This window comes from Lonchura striata, chromosome 3 (genome assembly GCF_050655825.1).
Source record: "Lonchura striata isolate lonStrDom1 chromosome 3, ASM5065582v1, whole genome shotgun sequence".
NCBI lineage: Eukaryota > Metazoa > Chordata > Aves > Passeriformes > Estrildidae > Lonchura > Lonchura striata.
Window position 1 is genome coordinate 76366236 of NC_140705.1, and position 17375 is coordinate 76383610.

The window sequence follows — 17375 nt, forward strand, 5'->3', positions numbered from 1 at the left end:
TTGCAAGGGATCTCTGGGGGTTTCTCATGAAACTTCTGGCTCAACTTCAAATCTAGATCATGTTGGTGTTTGCTCATGATCTTTTTTAGTTGAATTTGACCTGTCTCAATTCTGAATCCTCCTATGCTGCCAAGTACAAAATCTCATGGGGAAATTTTAAATCGGATCCATTAAAAATTTCAAGCATATCACATCCACACAGTTGTTATTGCCAACATAATCTGTCAAATAATGATAATCTGCTCATGGCATTCATTGTTTTTGTTCAGTAGATCATTGTCATAAACTCTTTCACCTAAGAATCTCAAAATTGACTGAGGCATTGACGTGAACTTTTGTGTGAAATTTGCCATCAGTGGATCCAGTCGAGCCTACCTCATGGCTGAGCTCTCCTTTGCTGCCTCAGTTGTGAACCTTTGCACCTCTGGCTCATGCCTGGAAATGAAAATGTGTAAATACCTTACACTTAGGCTGCTTCCATCACAGCCAGACCCAGGCATTTCTGAAACACCAGTGCAGTACAGCCTGTGCGCTGCTCCTGGGAGCTGCTTCATCGCCAGTGGTTTGGGGCAAACAGAGGAAGATACGGGAGCAAACAGTGAACCAAAGTAATTGCACTTCTCTAGGTCTCATGGAAGTATAATAACAGCTTGAAGTAAAATCACTGTGTTTGAGAATTCATCAGAACAGCCTTTGTGTGAAACTTAATAGAGTCCTCTCCATCCCCTCTTTTTGTGTTGAAAGATGGATTATGTGGCCTGAACAAATCTTTAAGTCTGTTTCAGTCCTTGGTCTCTGAGACAGATTTTGTATTGTCATGTATAACTGCCTTTTATGATAGATCTCAGAAGGAACCACTGTAATTTTTTTTTGCCAGCAATAAAAAGAGATGAGATAATTTCAAGAGTTTTCAAGTTTTATTCTTGCTAATTATCATCTTGCCACAGAAACTCTAAATGATGGGTTGGTGCTACTGCTAAGCTGACATGACAGCTACTGCTAAGTCAGCTCCCCTCCCTGTCCTGTCCCTGGTCTCCTGCTAGTGCTTCTCTGACACCAGAGTGAGCCAGCCCACAGAGCTCAAACAAAAGGGAAAAAAAAGTGCTCTTTTTTTTTGTGTGGTTTTTTTTTTGTTTTTTTGGGGTTTTTTTTTTGTTTGTTTTTTGTTTTTTTGGGGTTTTTTTTGGGGGGCGGGGGTGGGAGGTGTGTGTGTCTTTACTCTTAACTGTGAACTGCCAGGACTTTAGTTTTGCAATAATTTTGGATTGATGTAAGTGTGCTGTGTCAACTCCAGCTCATCCCTGCTTGTGCTCCTGCTGGATCTCATGGCCCCAGTGTTGAGAGGTAGATCTTGGTTCTGATCTGGAGGAAAATCATCTCCCCATTCCACTCTCTAATTCTTCTTCAAGTTAGTTTAGGGATGCTTTCTTGATATGGCTGATTACATAGCTATGCAAATACTAGGAGGAGGGGACAGGACTTCTTTTAGCTGGTAATTTCCACTTGTTTTGACTGAGACATAACATGGAAGAGCTACTTCAGATATCCCCTTGTAAAACTATACCTGTTTGTCTTGCTGATACTAAATAATTTAATCTCTACTTCCATTGAAGAATACAGCCTGATGGAAAGAAAATATATAGGAATATGAAGAGAATGAAGTATGGAAAAAACATAATGTGGTCCTCTTCAGAAGGCTTTTTTCTTTCAAAGAAATGGAGACTGGTGTCAATAAGAAAAACATGATCTCTAAAACATTCCTGCATTTTATGTTAGTTATTTTTTTCCAGGAGAGGGTGAATTTAGGATGGCATATCAAGGGGCAAATAAACTATCATGAGTTGAATATTCTATTTAGGAAATGCATCCTTCTGACTTTGTTTTCTTTCTTCTGCCCACAGCATCCACCAAACTAGTGGGATCAGCACCCTGCCAACAGCCACCTCACTCTCATAAACGCACAAAGCCCCAAAAAGAAACTGAACAAATATTTCCTATGGTAAGTGTGAAAACCCCAGCCTCTGCTGGCTTCTTTCAGCTGAATTTTTCTCTATAATTACTAAGCTGAGTGTATGAAATTAAAGCTGTATTTTTCAGCAGCTTTTTCCATTGGCCTTATCAGAACTGCATTTGGTAGTCATTTCTACAGAGTCATTATTATGTTACTGCCATCATCACCAGAGAAAAGCATTGTGGTGCAAAGACTCTATAGCATGCACATGGCTAAAGAGGAGTCCTGTGGCACAGCAGATAATTTACCAGTACAGTACTCTGCAACATCTCCCCTGCCTCCCCCACCACGTCCAGTCCCCCTCAGCTTTTCAGTTTCTAATATCCCTTTAAAAAAAATTATTTTCTTGTGGAAGCCCTGGGTCATAACCCTCCAGAGCTGCAAAGTTAGAGCTTCCTTCTTGAAAAGCTGATAGGAGAGCAGTTGTTATGAACTATGATACATGTAGTTGGGAAGAGATTTTGTGGCATCATAAACATAAGGAGAAAGGCCAGTTCATGTTATGAACTTATGAGTGCAGCACAAAGGCTATGGAGATGGTTTGGTTTTAAAAACTATTTTGTTTCTTGTGCTTTGCTGTAAAAATCTATCTGGTGACACAGTGGGGAGGTTATTACAGCCTGCTGCAGGATGGATAGCTGAAGATTAGTCTGGCGGTCAAGGGAAGCTGCAAAAGCAATTATTCACAAGCTCACCTTACTCTTCCTTCTGACAGCTGGGAAATAAGTTTCTAGTAAAAATATGGAGGGTGGTTACCTCCTCTATATCTCTTTCCCTATTTCCTTGCTTCATGTGAATACTCTGACAGTTCTGCTCCTGAGTTAGGTTTTTGAGCTTTTGTTGTTGTTTTAGGTTACAGACCATCTTTGTCAAATCCTGGCTTGGGCAGTTTTTGCTATATTTCCATACTGAAGGTCCTGGCACTGGTTCCCCAGCAGTTACTGGAAAATAGGAGAGACAGCATCTTACATGTACTGAGCTCTCTTAGAATTCTGTTAACAGAGCTGAATTTAGGAGCAGCATGAAATCCATGCATATCATTCCCTGATGGCTTTAGAAAGGGTGCTCAGTTCATTTGTTTGTCAGCAAAGCCATGCCATGCCAGCTCTGACTTTGAGCTGGAGAAGACCACACTGCATTTTTCACTGTTGCAGACAATGAAGTCCATTTTGGTTCCCACTGGTCTCTCTTGAAGAGATGTCCAGCTACCCCAGAACTTCATAAGCCACTGAGTGGCACAACCAGCTGCTGAAGCAGTCTCAGAAGCATCATGCACCTGGATTCAGCTCATTTATGGTTGGCACTGCTTGACTTCAGGTTTGCGACTGCTCCCAGTCCTGCTTTGAGTTCCTAGGAATTGCTGCATCAGAAGTAGTTGCTTGTGAAAATAAAAGTATTGGGGGAAAAAAAATATGTGAGCAGATCAGGAGCTTGAAAGTCATCTACAGCTGCTTGTCAGAGGGGGCACATCCATCATATAGGTTATGCTGGTTTTGGCTGGGGTAGAGTTAACTTTCTTCACAGTGGCTGGTATGGGGCTATGTTTTGGATTTGTGCTGAAAACAGGGTTGATAATATTGAGCTATTTCTTTCATTGCTGAGTAAGGCTTGCACAGAGCCAAAGGCTTTTCTACTTTTTGTACTGCCACACTGATGAGGAAGTTGGGGGTGAATGGGAGGCTGGAAGGAGACACAGCCAGGACAGGTGACCCAAACTGAGCAAGGGGACATTCCAGACCATATGACACTGTGCTCAGTGTAAAAAGTAGGAGAAGGACATGGGGGATGTTTGGAGTGATGCCCTTTATCTTCCCAAGTAGCCATTGCATGTGATGGGGCCCTGCTGTCCTGGAGACGGCTGAGTGCCGTTTTGCTTTGCTTGTTTGTGTGGCTTGTCCTTTCCCTATTAAACTGCCTTTGTCTTAACCCATGAGTTTTCTATCTTTTACCCTTCTGATTCTCTCCCTGATCCTGCTGGTGGGAGAGAGAACGAGTGGCTGGCTGGGGTTTGGCTGCTGGCTGGCTGGGGTTAAACCACGGCATATGTCTACATGGATAATCAGCTGCAGAACTGAACTTGCACTTTTGAGATTTGGGTAATGCCCAGTACCTCTGTGTAGAAAAATCCCTCCCTCTCTAAACTTTTGCAGTATGAGCAAACAGCAGAGATGACAGTACAGCTGGCTCTTTTCTGACTCACTAATTCCTTTCAAACCTCCCATTCCTTTGCAATGCAATATGTTCCTCACTTGCTGCTTCTCTCTGTCCTTATTTGCTCACTCTTTTTTACACCAAAATGCTGCCCAGCTTTAAAACTTTGGTATAAAGGCCCAAGGTTAAAATAGAAATGCCTAAAGTTGGGGTGGTAGGGAACCTAGGACCTAGTGGTTGCAGAAGTGCGGGTATCCCACACCTAATTATGGGCTCAGGGACATATTTAAAGCCCACAAGCAGCTGTTCAGGCTCTCTCTCCTAGAGGGAGATAGGGACACTAGTTGAAGTTGGACACTAAATATTTTGTGAAATCCAGGCCATGCCTTGGTGTTTGGATGATCAGAAAATTCAAATCCCATTGATTCTGAGTGGTGGAGAATATCATGTGTTACTTGTGTGTTCTGGAAAATGGTTCCTGTAGGTTATTAATTTCTGGCACTAATTTCTAAAAATCTTGAGCTGGAGTTGCTAAAAGTTATTCTTTAGGCCTAGTTCACAGCTCAAGGACCGTTTAAAATAAAGCAGAGTTTTAAGTGACTTTTATAAGATAAGAATTTTAGACATAGTTAATTAGTGTTTAATTATTTCAAGAACAACAGCAAATCATTGTTTTTTCCTGTTTTGTTCTTTTTCTCCCCCAGCAGTTGGTTCCCTCTACCTTCATTGCCCAAATGTAAATGGGTGCAGAAACTTCCAGATGAAAGTTATGACATAAATATATCCCTAGTGATTGATTTTTGTTTTCCTCTGTGAAGTCCACACAATGGGAGGTGGCTGCTCATCACCGAGTAAGATCATTGAATGATTTAATGGGGGCTTAAATGAAAAGTAAGAGTTTTCATACTGGTGTGATGTAAATCCTGCGTCCAATTAAAGCCTCAAAGCATTTTTTAAAAGCTGTATAAGAGGTGAATCATTTCTGTAAACAGCCCTTAAAGTGAAAACCCAACACCTTTACTGTGGGAGAAGTAATACAATCTCAAACAAAGAGTCCCTTGCCTTCTGCGAGTTGCTCTCTTTTTTTTTTTTTCAGCAGCTCAGCATGGGGTGCCAGAAAAATCATTAACGGGCCCATCTTGCACTTCTGGCTTTTCCACACCTGCGGATCACGATCTCTGCTGTAGCTTTATGGAGCGTGAGGAGGCAGCTTTGACGCCATGAAAGACAGGCTCAGCCAACAGCTGCAGGATGGGCAGAAAGCCAGACAGTAAAATGTAAAGAGGAGGAAGGAGAGGGATCACCTTTGAAGTTTACCAAAAAAAAAAAAAAGAAAAACAAAAAGCATGACTTTGACCACTTCCTTTTTTAATTAGCTGTCTCAGGTACACTGAGCCACTGGTTTGAATGGATACTGGCAGGGGGTTGTTGGAAATGTTGAAGGTAATATTGCAAGGGTTTCAGCACAACTATTACTTTTTAAACTTATTTTTCCTCCCTTTTTTTGGTTGTTTGGGGTTGGTTTATTCTTCTGTTTTGTTTCATTTTGTTCTGTGTTGTTAAGTTAAACATCCTAGCATAATGTCAGGGAAAAGAGTTCATTTCACTTGGGAAAGCCTGAACTACAGCCAAAATCTGTATCTTTTGCAAGTGTGAAAAACAACATTAAAACTATGTTGAAGGGTACTTGGATCTACTAGCCAGGAAATTGATGATTACCACTTCCATAGCAACCAGGACACACCTCCAGCACACACAAGCACACACAGGAGAGTGATATTTATTTATTTATTTATTTATTTATTTTTTTAATATGTATATAGTGTTAACTTTTGCTCAGTATCCATTCTAGTACCAGGGGGTTGCTTTTGATTTGTACTACTCTAGCTGAAAGCTGAATTGGAGGGATCCTGTAAAGAAATTGCAGTTGCTTCAGGAAACAAACTTTCCTGTGCCCCCAAGAGGCCAAAAGTTCACTTTGAACTAGTATGTCCCTACTCCTGTCTATGCATGTTAAAATGTGCTCGGGGAGAAAATGCAAATACAACTGCTGTTGTAGTCCATATAGGAAATATACGCATTTAATTTACAAGGCATAAGAGTAAATATTTTGATATTTATATGTTTATATGTTAGGGTCAGATCCAAAGATAAAACTCTAATAATTCAGAAGTGAATGAGCTATCTACCAGGCAGAGAATTTCTACGGGGTGATGAAAGGGTGATACAATCCAATCCTGAACAAGTTCAGTGAGTATTGCTCAAGCCTCAGAAAATTAATTTGGGAATTTACTGGTTATACAAAAAAATCTTTCACAGTGAACAGGGAAAAAAAATGAACAGAATTATCTGCTGGCCTGCTGTAAAGTGCAGAGTGTTTCACAATAAAGTCCAAAGATGTAATATCAATTACATAAAACTTCATTGTGCATTGAAAATGCAGTAGTCTTGAATCTCTTCTCTGCTTGAAAGCAAAAAAAAAGGTAACATTGGATATTACTATAAATTCACCACCAAATTTGGGTAGAAATTTAGCTTTATACAGGAGTGCAGTGTGGTCTGGTGTATCAGTGTGTTTTAAAAGCTTCAAAAAAGGGAAAAAGGGGACACCAAACTGAATTGTGTTATACACAAGTGATTTGCATAATTTAAAGAAAAATTGTTGGAACATGAAGTAATTTTTCTCATGTGATTTTTCTATACAATATTTCTAAGTAGAAAATTAAAAAGAATACTTAAATTCATGTTGATAAACTGTAGTTGAAATACATAATTTGATAGGTAAAGAAAAACACTGATGTAAATTAGTGTAAGATATTATTTAATTTATTTCTACATAATCTATTTTTAGTAGTCTAGTATATACTCTAGTGTAATAAATCACTCTGTCATTCCTTGTTTTTTTTTTTTTTGACATCTCTGGACATAAAAACTCACAGAAAAGCATACTAGGGAGTGTGCAGATTGATGGTTTTCTTTATCTGAAATCATTCCCAATTTAGGAGTGTTGATTTAATTTTTTAAGATCAGTTAGTGTAGATAGACTTCATGGTGTTTTCAGAAGCAACTTCTATGGAATAATGGCCTTAAAAAAGTCTGTCTACAGTTTATTACTTGTTGCACTCTCTGTTTAGTTAAGCACAGGACAATTTTTTTTTTTCACAATATATTACAATAAAATACAAGCAGATAGCAGCTTTTTGTAGAGGATGATAAAATACAGGTGAATCAATAGCATAGCTCATAAATGCTTTGGTTTATTTTTATGAGATTCTTGTCAAAACCTGTACATTTTTTTAAGGGTATGGGTCTTGGAAAATTTTGTTGACTGCAAAGTTTTAGGTTATTGGAACTATAAAGTTTTATTAGGTTATTGGAATTATAGAAATGGAAGGTTCTTTTCTTTTAAAGAAAGGTAATCTAAACCACTCGTCTTCCCAGTGCATCCTCAGACAATACTCACTCATCATTAATAGATGTTTATATAACTTTTTCTCAGGGACCTTCTTTCCCTGTCAAACTTGGTCCTGGAACCTTAACCTTCTTCCTGCAACTAGAGCCATTCCTCTTTTTTAAATTTTTTTTTAAATTATTATTCCCCAGTAACTAAATAAATATGGGAAAAAACCTGTCAATTCCTTTACATAGGCTTAACAGATCATAATTTCTTCAGTCCTTTTTTTTTTAAGCTGTCACCATTTTCATTACTTGCATTTCTGAACTTCTGTTGACCTTCATTGTTCTCTCCAGCTGTTCACTGTCCCTCTTGAAGCAGCTCACACACACCTGGATGTGGCACTGCATCAAAGATGTAACACAGCATAATGACTGGATTATTATCTTTTGTGATTTCCAGCCTGGATTTATGCTTCTGATTCCTCTTGTAGTGTTTGGGTTTGCAAAGCTTGCAATTCTTGGTAGTTACTCAGCTTTCATCTCACGCTCTAAGCAGCTGCTTGGCAGCCTGCCTTCATGTAGTGCATTATTCTTGCCTGTGTGCACTGTCTTGCATTTGTCTGTGCTGCTGCTGCTTCAGACCATGCTTTCAATTTGTCCAAATCACTCTGCATTCTAAACCCAGCTTCCTGGTAGTGGTAGTCTCTTCCCACCTGGTGTCATCCACAGGTTTAATAAAATTATCCACTACTCCCTCGCTGTATGATGTATGGTGGACTCTGAGATTAATACAGGAGGAATTCAAAAAGAGTTTGTCAAAAGGATTAAAGCTGTGTCTAGTGGTTCTAACAGCAGTCCTCTGAATACTAAATCAGGAGCCTCACTGATGAAATGTATGGATGTACAAGTACTTACAGCCTGGAAAAAAAAAAGAAGTTGGGAAGCAATAGGAGAAAAAGAAACAACGTCTATCTCCCAGATAGAAATACAGCCTGACTTCCTGATAATGTATTAGCACCTCTAGTGACAGAACCAAATATTGAATTGGTGATAAGAGAAATAATTATTCTGATGAGGCTAGGTTCAGTTTTCCCATGTGTCTTTGTTCCAGGTGATTTCTGAATGCTGGCAGGGTAGAAGTCTAACCCCTAACATAGCTTCTCCTTTTTACACTGAGTTTTGATGATGGCTGTGTTGCCCTCTCTAGCTGATTGCTGTTTGTTGTACTGACATAAAGGAGAATTCTCTGTAAAGCACCCCCAGGTGAACCATGACTGACATGGTGCTGTTCTCAGGAAAGGAGACCCGAGTTTTGTAGTGTCTGGATCAGAGAGAGAACGTTTCATAAATGGCTCCAGAAATACGTATGTTATTCTTTTGGTACCTGTCAGGCTTAGCAACACGGGCATCAGTAATTTCTGTAAGTTAAGGAGAGTAGGTTGGTTTGAGGCTTGGGAACTGCCCAGGAATTCCAGTGAATCCTAGAGATATGGGGGGAAAAATTAAAAGGCATTTTCAACAGCACCAAATGAGTGCTGTAGCAGACTGTAAGCCACCAGGCTGTTTCACAGTGTGATGCATTGAATGAGCCTTCAACATAGGTTTTTTCTCTTTTTGAAATTTAATCTGTTATCACTTGTTTTCTCAAGGTATGAATGGTGAAGTCTCATTGGAAGAAGTCAGAGTATTGCACACTGGAAGATTTGTCATTCTCCAATTCCTATTTATCCTGTTTGGCTCATGCTTTGGTATTTCTGTTTTATGCTATGGATGTGGGATTATGTCCCACAGGTGCAACTTTCTGGGCCCTCAGAGAAGACCTGAAGAGCCTTAGGAGGTGGTGAGTTCTCCCAGCAAATCTTCACAGCATCTCTGTTATCCATGCTTTCTCCTGACCCCCTTACCTCCCAGCCCAACAAAAAATCCCAAGGTTTATTTGTGAACTCTTGTAATTAGATCTGTCTGGGAGAACGACCAAAGTGTCAAGGTTTCAAAGAGAAATTCAGAAAAGTCAAGAGCAAGTAGAGACTTGAAAAGGGAAGTCAGGAAAAAAAAAAAAAAAAAAAAAAAAAAGGAAGAAGCTGGTCTTTATCATGGTAATAGTAATGAAGCCAAGCTGAAAGAGCCCAGACGAGGGGCTGGGTTACTGTACTGGGAAGTGCCAGGGCAGCATCCCGAGGGAGAGGATTAGGGAACCACGCAGCCGCTGCGGGGCCAGCCCTGGGGCTGCTTGTCACTCGGGCATTTCTGGTCCTGGCTCGGAGCAGCGACGGAGCAGGAACAGAAGCAAAGCCCCAGCTGATTCCAGGGTGGGCAAAACAAGATTTGTGCCGCAGAGCTGGGCTCTGTGCCCGCCGGGCCAGGCGGGTTTGTGCCCGGGGACACGCTGGAGACGGGCGCGGTGCCACGCAGGGAATGGATGGATGGTGGGAATGATCCCAGCGCAGGAGCCCCCACGGCTGCGGAGGGCTCTGTGCACGCACAGCCCCCGGCTGTCCATCCCCTCCTGCGCCGCTGCAATCAGCCTTCCAATCAATTAGGCAAATTGGCTGCGGCAGTGAGCCATTTCCTCCTCCTGGCAGCAAAGCCGGCTTGTGTTAACCCCGCATCTCCCAGGAGCCCTGGTCTTCTCCACCTTAGGTTTTGGGTTTGTGTGGTTTCTTTTTTTGGGGGGGGGTTGGGGGTTTTTTTGTTTGTTTTTGGGGTTTTGGGGGGGTTTTTTTGTGGTTTTGTTTTGTTTTGTTTTGTTTTAGGGTTTTTTGGGGTTTTTTTTTGGGTTTTTGTTTTGTTTTGTTTTTCCCAGAGGCGTAAAGGACCAAATTATGAAAAAGCAGAGGCATTTCTAGTAATTGTGGGCATGCTCTATTACTGCAGACACCAAATTAATTTCGCGAAGTGTGGGAGGATTTTGGCGGTCCTTTGAAAAATTGGATTCAAAGGGACAAATATTCCAGTTAAGCAGGTATGTGAGTATTTGCTCTTTAAATCCCAGTCAGCCAAAGACGCGGTGCACATGAGCAGATTCACATATACTCGGAGAAACTGGTACTGTGTGTATGTACGCACTGGATGTGTTTAAATCTGTAGGTGCTACACGAGGATATGATGTGCCACTTAACAAATACAGCTCCAAAAGTCCTGAGGACAGACGTCCCAGATGAAAGCTAAGCTGCACTTTCCCTTGCTGTCATTCTTCATTGCAGGGAATTATTGCTACCGGGCTCTGCAAGGAGCTCTGCATAAACAAGTCACCAAAGTCCCCAGGACTCCACGTAGGCGCAGGCATACTGGGGGGTCAGTGCCAAAGGATGTCACATCTGTTCCTAATCATTATTTTACATTTATCAGCCTACTACTTTCTCAGATTGTTTCCAAAGATGCCACTAGGCTACACTGTTCTGTCTGATTCTTGTCCGATTCTGCCTGATTTGCTGTTTCAGGAGTTTAGCTCACTCTAACTTGTAACTAGTGCTACGTATGGGGCAGAAAAATACATCGCCCACAGTGCTGTATCAGCTGCTTTCCAAAATGTGCGGCTGAGCAGCCTGCCAAGCATATGGCCCTGCTCCCGTTTCGTTCTCTGCAATCCTACCCATTGCTTGGGTCTCACTCAAGTGGAACACAAAATGCTGGAAGTGATTTAGAATGAGTCACCCCCACCACCGGTATTTTATAAATTGAAAGTGGACCCTACATTAAGAAAGATTCCTGAAGTCTTCTGAAGCTCAGCTCCAGAGCCTTAGCTTACAGAAGGTCCTGAAGCCACTCAAGAATTTTAGAGATCAAATAACTCTCATTAGAAATAAAATAACCTTTTTACCGTTTTTGGGTTTTTTTGCTAGATTTGCTTCCTTGAGGAGGTAAATAATTTAAGCTATTGAATTCACACAGAAAAGCAAAATAAAGACCTCAATGAATTTGCCATCATGGATATAAACAAAAATTAAAGTTTGAGATTAAAAGTTGCTACTCAACTTTTAATGACAAATAATGACAATTTATTTATTGTAAATTACATGTAAATATACATTTCATGCATGAGGGATGCTGTCACACAGTAAAATAATGAAAAGCGGAGTCATGATTGCTTTCTGGACCAGTCAGCAGAATAGGGGAAGTTAAAAGCTATCTATTTGCAGATGTATAGTATAAACCCTGTATTTTATAAAGAAAATTGCATCTCTCTACAGCTATTCCAATATGGTAAAAAACTGTAATTAAATATTTTTTTTTTTTTACATTGGATCTTTTTTTGTCATTGCACTTCTGAGTCCAATGCAATACTTCATCTAATTAATTGAGTGAATAGGAATTTCAGGAGGTCATTAAATGTCCAGTGTTACACAGTATTATACAGACAATGTTTATCTCCTGATTTAAATATGAAATTTCCTTTGGGTAAGCTCAGTTTATAATAGTCACAGTGTCTAATTTTTTTTCTTTTTTTTTTTTTACTTACAGCATAAAGCCTGTAAAAGAAGAAATATTTTCAACATGAAAGGCACCTTTTTTATTTACATTCTTACTATGACATTTTCCAGGAGCTTAATTACTTTTATTATGTATGAACATATTTAATATTGTATTAAGATATATTCAGGTCTTCTGAAATCTGTCTAAAAGAGCAAGTAGATCCACTATTTAACAGATTTATGTGCAATTTTAAAATATGTTATTATACTAACTTTGATTTACAAGTATTTGTTTTTGTTTCTCCATTTGCAAAATGATGGCAGGGTGTTATTCATAATTATTGACTACTAAAACAATGGGAAAAAAAGTCCCAAATATTAAAAATCATTAACATGCGCTAGCACTCCCATGTTCTCAAAAAAAGAAACAGGCTAGACAAATTTTGGCAAAGGAAGGTTATAAATCCACTTCATTTCACGTTCTGTGTTACTTGAATGAATACATTTCTGTTGGACCAAAAGGCCTTAGGGACAGAGAACCAGATCAACATAAAGAAAATCCCAGCTGCCTTAAGACCAGATCACTGTTTTCCCATTTCAAAGTCCTTTTTCCAGCTATGAGAGCAATAAAACAGAAACGTAATGAATCCTGTTCTAAGCATGTGAGCTGGAGGATCAGAGTGGTGACTGGTATTTGTTGTTAAAGGAAGTTCTCTCCTTGCAGAAGCCCAGTCTTGGTTAGAAAGCTGATGGACCTCCTTGCAAACTTGAGCTTAAGCTTCACTGAAGCCTTTAGGAGTTCAGCTGGCTCCTGGAGAGAGCAGCCTCAGTGTTTTGGTGGGTTTCTCACGTGTGCTAATGATCTCAAGGGCAAAGTTACAGTGAGGCTTCATTTTAGGTAGAAAGCTGAGCTATTTAAAATTTACCCTGACCCACGTGTTCTTCCCTGTGACACAAAACCTGTTCCTGTACCTCAGCTCTGATGAAGTACTTGCTTTTATGAAAAAAGACTCTCAGTCCTCCAGAAAAACAGGAGATTGTTTGTAATTCTAGGAGAGAACTATAACAGCCCTAGTATGCAGAGGTGCACTTTTTTAGGATAGAGCTAACTCTAACCAAAATTCTTATTTTAAAAATTATTTGAAAAAGTAAGCTTCTGGTAGATCAGTGGGAAATCTGCTCAGAAGATTGGAGGGGTAGGAGTTCACATCTATTTTCAACCTCTCCCTGCTCTGCATGACTTTTATTGAAAGAAAATGAATTCAAAGAAATTGGCAACAAGCACAAAGTAATAAATTTTAAATAGTTTTTGGATGTATATTTCATGGTTTTGTTACCCTACAGGTTAGAGATGCTGTACTCTCAAGTATGAACTATCAAAATAGTTTATTTTTTCTAGATCTTCTAGACTTTGAAAATGTGGTTTAATATCTTATGATATCTAATACCTACAGATAAACCTTTCAAGAAAATTATATCAGGACTTTTACAGAGTACCAGTTTTCAGGTACGAGTCCAGAACTCTAGTAAAATCAGGAGCAGTAAGCTTTTTTTACTGTAGTACACCATAAAGAGAGATTCTGAATATTTACTACTAAAAAGATAAATGAAAATCAAAGGAAAAATCTGAGAGTACAGGCCAATTTTGTTTAAATTAATTTCTGATTTAGTTTAATATATCAATGACAGATATTTGACTAATGAACCATTATTTCAAGATATAGAACAAAGCAATAAATAAATATTTCCTTTATTTAGCTAATACTTTACTGACTATCAAAACCAGCAAAACCCATGAATGGCTTGTGATAATCTCAGGCTGTGGGACATTCTTACTGAATTCAGGGATGTATGGCTCTTCTTGAGAAAGAAAACCTTTAAATACTATTCTTTCACTAACTTCTTTTGCATTATTTCTCCAATTACTTCTTCATACTATGTACTTAGCAAGCAGTATGCATGGATGTATTAACTGTAAGTGTTACTCTCGTACAGGAAGCACACACAAAATAGTAGCTAATTTTGACAGCATTTCTTACCTATTTTTAAGCACCTACTTTAAGCATCTCACCTTCTCTATCTTGGCTATCCTCTGTCACTTAATGATGGCTCCAGTCGGTCAACTCAGAACTGAGCTAGCCATGAACTTCACTCCCCATGCCAACTGGCAGAAATGTACTTTCTTATTCATTCCAAAATTCAGTCTGAAACGATGGTCTAGGCAAAAAGATGGTGAACAGTTCCAGTAACTAACAGAAGTTTCAAGCCAGAGCTTGAAAGATGCGTTCAGTTCTGAGCATGTTATTGATTGTGACTGTATTTGATCCCCTTTAGCTGTGTTCAGTATTCTGCTAGGAAAGTGCAGAATTGTTTCTCATTACTCAGTTTTGCTTTTCCTCTTATCCCAAGGCAGATTATTTGTTTCCAAGACAGCATAAATCACCAAGTGTCACTGAAAAAGTGAGGAGGAAAACACAATTACAGTTTTGGCCAGAAAGAAGCATTAGGAACAGCACTGCAAGAGATCTTCCAAAACATGCAAAGCTTTCTATGAATTGAGAAATTAAGATAATATGGTCACAGAAATGTGAGTATACTTTCTCCACATAATGGTTGGAATCAGCATATTTCCTAGGTCATATTCCTAGATCATTCCTTTCTTGAAGGAAGCTCTATCTAAAGTTTATGTCTCCAAGAGTAATAGTAGTTCCTGTGAGTAAAATGCCTATATTCTTTCATTCTCTGACTGAAAGCAGAAACATGATTTATTATAAACAGTAAGGTCTCCAACGCCCTTTTCTTTTTGTAACTGATTCAGAGCAATGCAGTACTGAAAGTAATCACACATTCAAATACAAGTAGGTGTGAGTTTTCAAATATACTGAAAGTGAATATTCAGAACATCACATCCTGGTGTTTGCTTCTGATGTTAAAAACCTGCTGTGCAAACCAGGATGCATGTTTTCAAAAGTCTATAACTTTGTCATTTTGAAGCCAGATTTCTTCAAAAAGAGAAACAGAGCAAGGCACATATTTACTATCCAAGGATTTGTGCCATTTGTGCTGACTTTGGTATCCTTAACAGAAACTGATTTTGAAATTCCTTGAATGCAACAGTACATGCAAATAAAATTTTCACAGCTCATTTTTTAGATAAATTTGTTTAGGTGTTCTGAGAAATATTTTACTAGTAGTTTCTCTTTGCTTGAGGTCAGGAAGGTTTGATGCTGTCCTACCAGAGAAGAGATGATCTAAAAACCAGAAGAGATGGAAATTAATTTATTACAATAGAAAACTTATATATAATATAATTGTATTGCAAACATAGCACTATGCTGTAAATATTTAAATTAGGTCAATGAAATGAATTGTTTATAATGAGCCTTTTCAGAGATGTATTTTAAATGTCTTGCAGAAATCTGGTGCCAGTGTTTTAGCCTGACAAGAAATAAACCTTTGACTCTTCAGGATGTGCCTCTGAAGCATCCAGTGCTGGTATGTTGCTCCTCCTCATTGATTCCACACAATTGTGTTGGGTTCCATTAAGTCTCTTGAACAAGGTTTGGAAGCTTTGTCTACTTGGAAGGGAGATTTGGATTTGACTTTGTACTCAAGTCTGAATGCAGCAACACACAGAGACTTTAATTCTACTGCTGTATATAGACATGCACATACAATTATTAATACTTTTCCCCTAAAATGTAGTACTAGGAACTCTAAAAGCACAGGTTTTGGGAATCTGGTCAGGAGTAGATCTGATGAAAAATGAGAATTCATGAATTTTGAAATATATTGTCCTTCCAAAACAAGGAAAGAAAAAAAAAAAAAAAAACACCCAACCAATCAGCCAAGAAAAAAAACCCACCCAAACAGAAAAAAAACCCCACCTAATTCCCTACCCACCCCTTCCCCGCCCCAAACAAAAAACAAGAGTAAAATATTTCCATCTTTCCCAAAAAAAAAAACCAAAACAAAAAAACCCTCAGGATTCAGTCTGGCAATAGGAAAACTCAATTTTGACTTGAAAACTCAAAAAGTCTCTCACTAAATCACTGATGTTCTTGGCTCTGATGGTGTTATTTTCATTTGTTGTAAGGACACCAAGTGCTCTGGATCAGCTCAGTTAACCTACATCCTTCTGACTTGGAGGGGCTGTAACTCAAAAAAGGTAAGAAAGAAAAGCACAGGGAGCCCCTGTCAGGCTCCCACATCACCCCACGCTCACTCAGGAATGCTCCACTGACCACTGGGGGCACCTCCTTGCATCACACGGCAAACAGGATGTGCAGTTCAGCCAAGGAAACCCCATCAGAAATAAGCCACCATCCTTATGTAGAATCCAGCCACAAGGCAGGTGTTGTACTTGGCTCCAAACATTTAGACTGGTTTAAGAAACACTACTACTGGGACTCAGATTTAATTTAAAACTGGATTATTTTTTGTTTTGATTTTTCCAATTCAAATTATACATATTCTGTGAGAATGCTTACTTTTGCAAATACTGTGTTTTTCTCCCTTCTTAATTAAGTAGCAAAGTACTAAAGTATTTTTAAACAAGCTGGTGTAACTACAATGATGACATATCTCTTGTTCAGGACTGACTGATCCTATTAATTTACATGGCTTAATTCTTCAGCATAATGGTGACAATTTGTTTGGTTTTTCACTTTAAGTAGCTAAATCAAGACTTACTGATTGGACTAATCAGGCAGATAAAGAAAAATACCCTAAATTGGAAAGGAATGACTAAAATATAGAAGCAAGAAATTATCTTTTTATTACTTCCCCAAAAGCTACATCAGGTACACGCTACTATAAATACTTGGAATTTTTGGTATTAATAATCATCCTGGCCTTACATGAATACAAAATTTTTTACCACTCTTTAATCTTCTTTTTCTGCAGCAAATCTCTGAAGTAATTTTTCAGAATGGTTGATATTGCTGCAACTCAAAGCTTAAACTGCTGTAATGAAATTTGAGTTTCTCCATTTGAGATAACACACTTCCAGTCCTGAAAACTACAATACCAGTGATTTTTAAATTTTGTACCACAACTAAATTGGAAGGAAAAGTATAAGACCTTCCACGTACCAGTATGTGCCAGCAACAAAACTGAGTACAAATCAATAAATTCACCTTTCCACAAAACAGTAAAAATAAGCATATTTAGAAGTATGTTCATGTTCTTGGTATGTTGCAAAACATGATTTTTTAGTTTCATTTTATGGAAGTCTTCATACCTCATGCATGAGTGGGCTGTTTTACACTCTCATGGAAATAAACAGACCATGGTAGCAGAGACAAGACCCTCAGCTGTATGAGAGAGACCAACTCTTGCAATAGGAGAGATGAGAACACTTTAAGGAATCAAAGATGGTCAGTAGAGAAGGAAAAAAAACCCTC

General features: G+C 38.9%; 1 long non-coding RNA gene across 1 annotated transcript in view; it reads left to right on the forward strand.

Moving 5' to 3' along the window:
• The window catches only part of LOC144246053 (uncharacterized), a 53145-nt gene that overhangs the window by 28315 nt on the left and 7455 nt on the right, over window positions 1–17375 (forward strand). The window contains exons 3-6 of the long non-coding RNA XR_014954339.1: window positions 1902–10205; window positions 10433–14557; window positions 15386–15465; window positions 16067–16138. This is a non-coding gene — a long non-coding RNA (uncharacterized LOC144246053). The remainder of the gene's footprint in view (window positions 1–1901; window positions 10206–10432; window positions 14558–15385; window positions 15466–16066; window positions 16139–17375) is intronic.